This window comes from Rhagoletis zephyria, unplaced genomic scaffold, assembly GCF_001687245.7.
Source record: "Rhagoletis zephyria isolate East Lansing unplaced genomic scaffold, Rhagoletis_zephyria_1.1 Rzeph_scaffold_00121, whole genome shotgun sequence".
NCBI classification, from domain to species: domain Eukaryota; kingdom Metazoa; phylum Arthropoda; class Insecta; order Diptera; family Tephritidae; genus Rhagoletis; species Rhagoletis zephyria.
The window spans coordinates 479,501-488,346 of record NW_016157205.1 but is presented as its reverse complement, the minus strand read 5'-3'; positions in this window follow the sequence as shown (position 1 = coordinate 488,346).

Below are 8,846 nucleotides of genomic sequence, written 5' to 3'. Positions count from 1 at the left end.
ATACACATAGAGTGAATTTAAATCGAGTGTTCATTATTCATTTCTAATTCTGATATGCCTAGCTCATTACACTGTACAGCACTTGGCTGGTTATTGCACAAAAGCAACTTTTTTTAAGAGATTGACTCATAATTAAAAAAGTAATTTCTTCGTTTTTCGAAGTTAGCTTCCGAAATCGAGATAGGGGACTTCGCAGCTTGAAATTGGACCTTGGGTAAAAAATTATTTTTAATGATTGTATATATGTAAACAACTAAAAAAGTAAAAATTTTGACGTAATCCGGCTTTTGCTCTTATTTAAACGGTATGTAACTTTTTTGTGCAAACTTATATTGCAGGTGCTATAAGGGATCAGAAAGCAGTTCAAAAATTGTTGAAATATAATTTTTTTTAATCTCAAGAAAACCATCAAGAAAAATATTGCCATTATTTCGTGTGTGTGTCCAAGGAATTTTGACAACTGATACTTCAGCAGCCTGTTGGCTCGCTCTTTCCTCAAGAAATAATGGAACGGGCATATATTTCTGTTGCAAGCATGGGTTGCCTTGTGCTCTTTTTGCACAAAAAACTTTAGAAAACCGTAGTAGAAGGCGTAGCAAATTTCTTAAGAACTGCGTACTGCCTCAAGAAAATTTTACATAAGAAAATTTCTTAGGCATTTCTTGTACGTCATTTTGTATGGAATTTTTGTTTTTTTTCACAAAAAAAGTTACGTACCGTTTAAATAAGAGCAAAAGGCGCGTATATGACAGTACAAATGGAAATTGTTTTAAACTTCCATTATAAAACAATTAAATAACAAAAATGCAAAAAGATTTGAAAGAACAAAAAAATTAAATTGCTATTAATAGCTTATTAAAAAATCGCAGTTTTCGTATTTCTGAAATGTACCGTTATATGGTAAGTGGCAGTAATTTGAGTCCGATTTCAAAAATTTTGCATATTGCTTTTTCACGCCAAGGTTGATAAATATGCCGAGTTTGATAGAAATTGGTAAACCGGTTACCGAGATACACATATGTAGGCATAAGTGGGCGGTGCCACGCCCATTTTCCAAAAATTTCCCTAAATATAATTTTCTGCTAAGAGGTTATTGCATATATCGATTTTGAGTAAATTAGCTTAAAGAGTTACTTATTTATCGCAGTTTTCGTATTTCTGTAAATTACCGTTATATGGGAGGTGGGCGTGGTTCTTGTCGGATTTTAAAAATTTTCAACAAGTTTCTTAGTCAAGCCCTAAGTAATGTTCTCAGCGAGTTTGGTGGGGATTTTAAAGGGGCTACAGAGATACAGCTTTTTATCATAAGCGGGCGGGGCCACGCCCATTTTCCAAAAATTTCATAACTGTCTTATTTTATGCCAAATTTCTACTTCGCATACCAACTTTCAACAATTTGGAGTCAGTATTTGCGGAAATATCGTAGTTTTTGCTTATTTCGAAAATACCGTTATATGGGAGGTGGGCGTGGTTGTTGTCCGATTCTGCCCATTTTCAATTCGATGGTCTTCTTATTGCCTNTTATACCCGAGCGCACTTGTGCACAAGGGTATTATAACTTTGTTCACATAACGGTTGTTTGTAACAGGCAAAACGAATCGAGATAGATATAGACAAATGTATACATAAATGATCAGAATGAAAAGAGAAATCGATTAAGCGGTGACTGTCTGTCCGTCCGTCCGTCTGTGCACACGATAACTCGAGTAAAAATTTAGATATCTTAACGAAACTTGGTACGTGCACTTCTGTCTGGCGTAGGACGGATGGTAGTGAAAATGGGCAAAATCGGACAATAACCACGCCTACCTCCCATATAACGGTAATTTTCAGAAATACACTGCGCTGCGCTGTAAGCAGCAATTCTTTCGCTTTTGCTGTTTGCTGTCGCTTATTTTTTTCTTAAGTCACAGCTAAGCAATTGCGAATGCAGTGAAAATAGTCAAGCAATTTCAAACCCTGAATCAACTCACATTTGCAATCATCGACAACTCACTCAGCCCGTCTGCACTAGTTGTTTTACTGACGCCGTTCTTCTTCTTTCCAGTCAGTGATGACTAGAAATCGCGTCATGTGAGTCGCTAACGCACCAGGCGCGCTGAATGAAACTGCTAGCTATCGTTCATTACGAGTATTTATTTTATGCGCCGCCGCTTGGCGGGCAACATTTATTCACTATGGACGAACAAACGACTGATTCATGTATAATGGAACGATTCAGCAGTGTTTCATAGCGTCAAGATCACAAAATACTCGTCAAAACTCTTAAGTTGAGACTGCTGCGGTGTCGTCAGTCCATTCTTCTTCTTGCGGTTATAGTTTCGGTTAGCGCTGACTAAAATTTTGCTGTCTGCATAACAGGCACGCAGAAATGTGCTGCTAGTAGCATCACTCGCTAGCGTGAACTCGTTTACCACTGTTCATTAATTTATTATAATTGGCTGCTACTTGGCCAGAAAATGTGTAATACAATTAAGTGTATGTATGCATGTATGTAAATATGTGTGCATGGCTATACATTGTATAGGAATGCAGCTTCCTACATAAACAAAGTATTGTTTCTTTCTTTATTACAGGGGAAGTTTTTGGCGATACTCAGGTACAATTTCGATGGGCGATTAAAAGATTCAGTAGAATATCTTTAATTCTTTTTAACTGTGTAGCATTGAGGTAGATTTGAACTTAAAATTTTACTTTTACTTAAAATTGAAGTGAAAGCCATGTAAACAGTGTTGCAAACTTCAAAGTTGGCAAACACAGAGTTGCTTCTCTTCTTCTTTCCATTTAGTTTCCGTCAGCGATGACGGGAAATACCGTCATGTAAGTCGCTAGCGCATCAGGCGCGCAGAAAGAGGTTGCAAGCGACATTCGTTGAAACATTTTGTTTATAGCAATAATCTTTTGCTTTACGGACAAATAAGTACACATACAAATATGTACATACGTACCTACTTAGGTGAGGAAACACAGCAGGGTAGTTTTTGAGTGCCAGAAAAAGGGCAAGTAGAGTAAATAGTATCAATATGGGGATAAGTTTAAGTACTTACAGAATATTACATATTTTGTTTAATTTAAAAACTTTACTACTACTTACAGCAGAAACAAATTTTAATGGACTTGCTATTGAAGGTCGTAACAACAAAAACAACCAAAACAATAAAACATATCCAGTATTATCATGAGTTGAATTTATGCCTGAAATCGCTCTTTTCGCTTCCGTGTATTCGCTATGGGCGGTTAAAAAAAAATTCGGGCGAATTTGTTTTCGATTTTTAAGCACACCATTAGTCCGTTCTATAAAGTAACGATACTTTGAATGAGCTATGGTTGAACTGCATTTTAATAGTCACCTTCGGAAGGCTTCAAAAGCCATGGTTCTCCTAATTGTCATATTAACGCTTGTAAATATATAAAAATTCTTTTCAAAAATTATACATATCTACGTACATATGTCCAAAAAAATTGCCAACATTTCGCATATATTCTTGTTTGAAATGCATTCTTAATGCACTGACTTTCCAAATAGTAAAGGTACCATCGAACTGCTTTTTATGCGGCTGTGTGTGGATCTCAAGCACATCTAGCTGATATCTGAATGCGGCTTTATTATTATTAATTCAATAGTATTTTTCAAACCTGGGGAAAGGAAATATTAAAAACATACTGGTACTTCCAAGATTGCGGCAACTCGAGTGGGTTTGTATTATCGCACAAACGCCTGCTTATATCTTTTTGTTGATGCAACTGTTGCTCCTCTCTCATCTTGTTCTTTCGCTACCATTCCAAAATGCAGTTAGTTATCACGAACGCAATTTAATTAAAAATTATTTTTTTATTCGAAGTTTATATGGAAATCGACAGAAAAAAATAATTTTTAATTTAAATAACTTAAATTTCATACAATTCGCGGCCGTGAGACTGTTCGAATTTCCTACTCACAAATTTTAGGGGAAAAGGATTTTTTCGAGAAAAATGAAATTCGCGAGAAACTCTCACGGGAATATTCAGAATTGATTCCGTTAGCGATGACGGGAAATACCGTCATGTAAGTCGCTAGCGCACCAGGCGCGTAGAAAGAGGTCGCAAGCGACATTCGTTGAAACATTTTGTATAAAGTGTGCCTTGCGCACAAATAAGTAGATGCACACCCGTACATACATATATGTAAACACATAGGGGCGTAAGTAAACTCAGCAGGGATGTTTTTAAGTTGTACGAAAGGGCAAGAACAGTAAATACCATCAATGGGAGGATAAATTTAAGTACCCACCACAAAGTACAGAATATTTTTTTATTTAATTTAAAAATATTATTACTTGAAGGTTTGCGAAAAGAGTTCTTAGCGAAAAGGTAAAACGTTCAATTTTATGGCAAACATGGTGCGGAACAGCGGTTAGTGATAGGCCGTGTTCCACAGCTTAAAAATTCACCAAAGCGGTAAACTCACTCACTCGCAATCAAGAATGCAATTAAGTGAATGAGTGAGTGAATAGACAAAACGCAAATGGGTCCCGGTTAGTGTTGACTAGAAATCGCGTCATGTGAGTCGCTTACGCATCAGGAGTGCAGAAATACACTGATCGTATAACTGAATGTCCAAAGCAAAGCTATATTGCGCGATACTTAACAGAAATCAGTGTGAGCAAATGAAAATATATATACACATCCATATAAATGTACATATGTACGTACAAGTGACGGTGTTGCGATTTTTTGCGATTTTCCAACAGAATTTGTAGAATTGTTTTCCTTGTTAAATAGAAATGGTTCAAATGAGTTCTCATCACATTTATAGATTAATAAATATGCTCATATGTCCTTACAACAACGGGAAAAGCTGCTAGTTTACGTTACAAACGGAGGCAGAACTAGACTTTTGCTGACGTTGGGTATACGTCATTTATTTTGGGGGCTATTGGCCAATCAATTTTAAAATGTATCAAACATAAAAAATTAAAAAATTTTGTCATTTTAAATTATAACGGACTGACAAATGTAAAATATATTGGCTGCATTTCTTTATTCACTCTGAACGTTTGGAATAAACTTTTTTGTTTACTTATTCTTTAGAACGTTCCTGATGATATGTTAACATATGTTTCAATCGCATTCTGTTTATTTTGGCTGTGAAATGGGATTATCCGGAATGTATAAAGAAACGCAGCCATTGGTGCAACTGGGCATACCATTTTGTAAGTAGGCAAATTTGATTCCCTTTTGTATGGTCCAAGAAAAATTTGCTAACTGGTATGACAGATCCCATCGCCTGTAAATTTCTTCGTTTCTTCTTTTACTATATAACAGCCAGAAAGAAATCGTATGCTTAAATAACCCATTTCGTAACTACAAAAACCATAAAGATTATTTGTAGGTATACACAAAAATAACTTGTGTAGAACAAAATGAGATCGAGTATTTCAATGGGTAGGTTCAGAAGGCACAGCAGTTGAGCCCAACCGCTGCTAACAAAATCAGTGATCGTTATGCGTTTTCTGAACGGCTTGATACATTAGCTGTCAGATTCAACTCTCAAAGGTATACACCAACATGTTGGCTCAAATGATCAGAAAAATATTACGATAATCTAGCACGCAACTGTTCAGTTGATCGGAAGTACACAACATCGCGTTCTGAAGGTGCAATCGCAACAGTTACTGAGCTGTTGGGCCTTCTGAACGTGCACATTTTATAACAAAAACCATAAAGAACATGTTAAAACAAAAGAGTTCATAATATACATACATATGTAGGCATGTGCATCTTTTACGTGATTCAGTAATAGAAGGTTTGCTCAGAAAACTGTTTACTCGGCCCCTCTTAACAAAATCGGCTCCCTCAGTTTGTAAGTGTGTGTGAATCATGCATCTTTCATAGTCAACAATGTGAACAAGATACAACTATCGATAGTGTTTAGAAAAATTCGATAGTGGCGGCAAAATGAAACCATCAATACTATCGATAACCCCATCGATAGTTCTCCATCACTACTACACCCCCCAACAGCTAGTCTCAGTTTGTTCGTCTACCAATTGAATCCAGGGCACTCAAAGAATACGTGGCGGATGTCCTCTTCCACGCCACTTCCGCAGTAGTCGCAGTACGGATCGTACTCATGTTTGAGTTTAAACGGGGATACCTTAAAACAGCCATGTCCGCTCAAGATGTGGCTCAGGTAAAACTCTACATTGCCATGTGTTCTATTAATCCGGAATACCAGGTTTGGTATACATCGATAGGTTCAACGACCTTTAGTCGTACCATCACACTTGTTTAGCAACTTTGTAATGCTGCTTTACCGAGCCCCGGCCTGTTTGAGTTAGAGCAGGCAGAGCGGATGCAAGGAGCGTTGATTCTCTCGCCAATATATCTACGGGTTTCTTACTGGCGATTACGAAAGCTTTTTCGTCCGACACTGTTCTGAAGGCGCTATAAACTCGGTAGGTAGAGTTGACTCCTCGGAAGTATGCTGAACACTGTGCTGGGTTTGACCAGAACGGGCCGCATACAGTATTTGGCTTTAACCACAATCGCTAAGAGTAAACGCGTGTGCTGTTTCGGCATCCGCGTGTTGAGCATTATTCGCGATAGATAGTCGGATGGTCGTTGGAGCCGCTTTCTCTCTCACATAACTCAAGTGGGCGCTGAAAGTAACTGCCGTAACTAAATTGGAGCGCTAAGTGTTGCGTTTTCCATTGTTAACGAGTGTCAGCGCGCGCTATCCCCAAATCAGCGCGGAAGTAAGTATTGCTTCTGTTTTTTGCTCGGATATGCACATGTGTACATATTTGTATGTACCCTACAGGAAAAGGAGCTATAGTTCGGTCTGCTTACGCTTTTAGCAAAACATGAGTCACATATGTACGTACATACAAACAGTTTGTATGTATGTTCTTCCTCTCCAGTTTCGACTGTAAAATATGGAGAAAATGACAAAGGAAAAAGCTATTTTAATTGCTTTCATACCACGCCTACAACAAAGGAGCTGTAGTAGAAAACAAATTTCTTGGAAACTCCCACTAACTTGGCCAACTGCGGTTTGAAATACCCCCTCATGACTTTCTACCCTAAGGACATATGGCAAAAACCCACCCCTGCCCAACGCCCATTATTACAACTTTTTAATTTACATAAATACTACATAGATTTTTCTCTCTCGCGCGTCTTGCACAAGCAGGTCCTTTTGCTGTGCTCAGAAACCCAGCGCGTTCAAGAGTAAATTTCCAACACAGCGGCACGTGCAGGCAGTCATCACGGCGTTTGAAGCTTGCAGGATGCTAGCGCGTAGAAAAAAAAATTAAATGAGCTTAAAAAGAAATGGAAAGAAATGCTTACTCCACCCGCTGGACGCCCATTTTTTCATAATCTCAGGGATGAAAGATACTTATTATATTTAGTCTGTGGCTGAGTACCAGACAAAAATAGATTTTTTCTTATAAACTTTTGCAGCACTGCCTGCGGCAGGACGTTTGCTGTTCGCCTCATCTTCAACTGGCCGCAATGCTGTGCGTGGTGTCGCCACCGATGGCGTAAATGCCAGCAATCACCAACAACCAACCAGTGAGCCAACAAACAACAAGTGCAACCCGAACGGCCACACATATGGCCATAGCCGGAATTGTCTTGTTTGGTATTTCTCATATGGCTGGCACATGTGTGGGCCGGCACCATCAGCAACAACAACAGCAGCGCGCATAGTCGATGCCAATCGAAAATCGCTGACGTGCGCATACCAACCAATTTGCTTTCATGCGGCCAGCTAGCGCTCTTGTGTGTGGCCCAAGTTAACCAGCCAGCCAACAACGGCAACTCGGTCGCTGTTGGCCCACACGGCTGGCAGGCACCTCATCGCAATTGCACTGACACTGGGCGAGCGAGCGTTTTAACGTTAACCTAGCGATTCCGATAACACTTTCGTTTTCTTGTTCCTACTAGTGGCTGGCCGCTAAATAGGCGATCAGAAGCGCGTAATACGCCGTTGGTGGTGTAGCGAAAAAAGCTTGATTGCTTAGCGCGCGTAAACCACTGACAAAGGCGCCGCCGCCGCTGACATTGGCGTATCAAGTGCAACAGCCAACAAACACCACAAACGTGTCACGTAGTTGGGAATGCTTTTGCGTGGTGGGTGTTTACACACTCTATTCAAAGTGGCGCACGTAAGGGCCCTTGCTTGCCATGCCAGCAGTGTCAGCTGCAGGGTAGGTAGCGCGCTTTTTAAGTGCGCGCGCACGCCAACAAATAACAACAACAAGGTGCTTATCAAGGGCGCGCCGTAAGTAGGCAGACAGACTATTTATTGTGTTTGTTGCTAAAGGCCGCAGACGCGCGGCTGCCACTGCACACATTCACCACACAGCAACAACGCAACCGGCGGCGATATCGTGTCATCGCAATACGCCAATGCGCAATGGCAATGTCCTTGTATGAAAAACGGTTTTGGGCAGCAGGCGAACAGAAAAAACAGCCGGCGGACGCCTTTCGAAAAGGTGAATGCTCACGCTAGACTTTGTTAAGTAAAAAACGCGCCAAAATTCGCGAGGTAGATGTGAATAAGCGCTTGCCAGACACACACACATAAATATATATGCGCTTCTTTAACATACTGCCGCCATAATTGCAGCGACACTTGTGCTATCTGTATGCCTCGCACCAATCGTCAACCATCGGCCGCATTCAACAGTATACTCGTTTTCGCCTACACAAGCGCCCACATGGCACTTTGTTTTTGTAAGCACAATTGTGTTTTAAGCAACGCTGGCATTGCTCTTTCACACATTTCATTATCTCCCATCACATAACCTCACAATATTTTGGCGGGCGTTGCTCTGTGATTTTGCAATCTCTGCTCT